The sequence below is a fragment of the Grammomys surdaster genome, unplaced genomic scaffold (genome assembly GCF_004785775.1).
Source record: "Grammomys surdaster isolate TR1022 unplaced genomic scaffold, NIH_TR_1.0 149, whole genome shotgun sequence".
Classification (NCBI taxonomy): domain Eukaryota; kingdom Metazoa; phylum Chordata; class Mammalia; order Rodentia; family Muridae; genus Grammomys; species Grammomys surdaster.
Window position 1 is genome coordinate 14,522,109 of NW_021604607.1, and position 1,549 is coordinate 14,523,657.

Sequence of the window (1,549 nt, forward strand, 5' to 3'; positions counted from 1 at the left end):
TTCCATAGTTTGAATACTTTTGTCCCCAAAAGGTCTGTTCATTGGGAGGGTTTTTTTTTTTTTTTCGTTTTTTTCGAGACAGGGTTTCTCTGTGTAGCCCTGGCTGTCCTGGAACTCACTCTGTAGACCAGGCTGGCCTCAAACTCTCCAACTCAGAAATCTGCCTGCCTCTACCTCCCAAGTGCTGGGATTAAAGGCACGTGCCACCACCACCCGGCAACGCATTGGGAGTTTTTACCCCAGGGTAGCAAAACATTTAAGAAGTATAGCCTTATGAGAGCCCCTTAGATCACCAGGGACACTTTCCTCTGGAAGAGATATTGGATTCCAGGAGTGAGTGCCCTTAAGCTTGAGCACAATGCCAAGTCTTTTGCCTTTCTCTACGGAAGTGTGATTCTTTCCCCTTTCTCTCGCCATTCAGCATAAGGCTCTTACTGAACCATGCTGTGTGAACATGCAGCTCCCAGAACTATGGGCTAAGTTAAGGTCCTGTAACAGGGATGTTAGAATGTTTGTACAAAGTAGGCTGGCAATGCAAGTTAAAGTTACGTGCTACAAAAAAAGAATAAGTCAAATACAACAGGATTGCTGGGGAGTAAATGTGGTTTCCAATCATAGAAGGCCAGCATCCAACCTCTGCTTTCAAGGTTTTCCTTTGCATTCAACTGCATTTTACAGTTGAATGAAATGCACAGTGCTATTATTTGCTTCGGGTTGTTTTGAGAGAAGGTAACTATATAGCCCAGGCTAGCCTTGAACTGACTATGATACTGTGGTCACAAGCCTATTGTCTTCTTGTCTAGGCTACCATGTCTTGGTGCTCTTCTCAGGCTATGTTACTCGTGGGCCACTAATGCGAAATAGATGGACTCAGGTCCTCTGGTTGAAACAGAAGCCCTATTCTTCCTTGTCTCCACTCCCTGAGATTCCTTCATACAACCCCAAGAAACAGCTTCCCAGTGGCTAACCTGTTCAACCAGGAGACTCTATGTAAGAGGAATCTGGGGACCATTGAAGAAGTGGTTACATTAGTACTTTCTATATCAGAGTCCCCGTCATCTTCTGTGCTAGCCCCTGCTGCTCACAACCACTGATCTTATTTTAGCCTCCAGTCACAAGTCTTCATCTTCTCGTTTAGACCCCATGCCCAGCTGAGCTGAAACTTCATGGCAGGCTGCCCTCTTCAGTCCATGAAACTGTACTAAAATAGCTACTTCTCCCTGCTGCTACCCAAGGCTGGATGCAGCTGTCTGAGGGGCATCTCCAGAAGGCTCACACCACCTTTTTAGTGACAACTCTGTCTGTGAAATCTGGGCACTCAGTGTTTGAGAGGAAATAAAAGACACTTGGTCCTTGTTCAGGTATACATTTCAAATTGTATGTTTTTTAGTCCCAGGTGAGACCAACCATAGCCTTAAAAATAGGATTCTGTTGAGAGTAATATATCATTGAACACACAGAAAATATGCTTCTTTGATGAAGGCTAAGTGAGGCACTGATCTATGGATGTGGCAGTACGCCATGTTCCTTTAACAGAAGAGTAGAAATA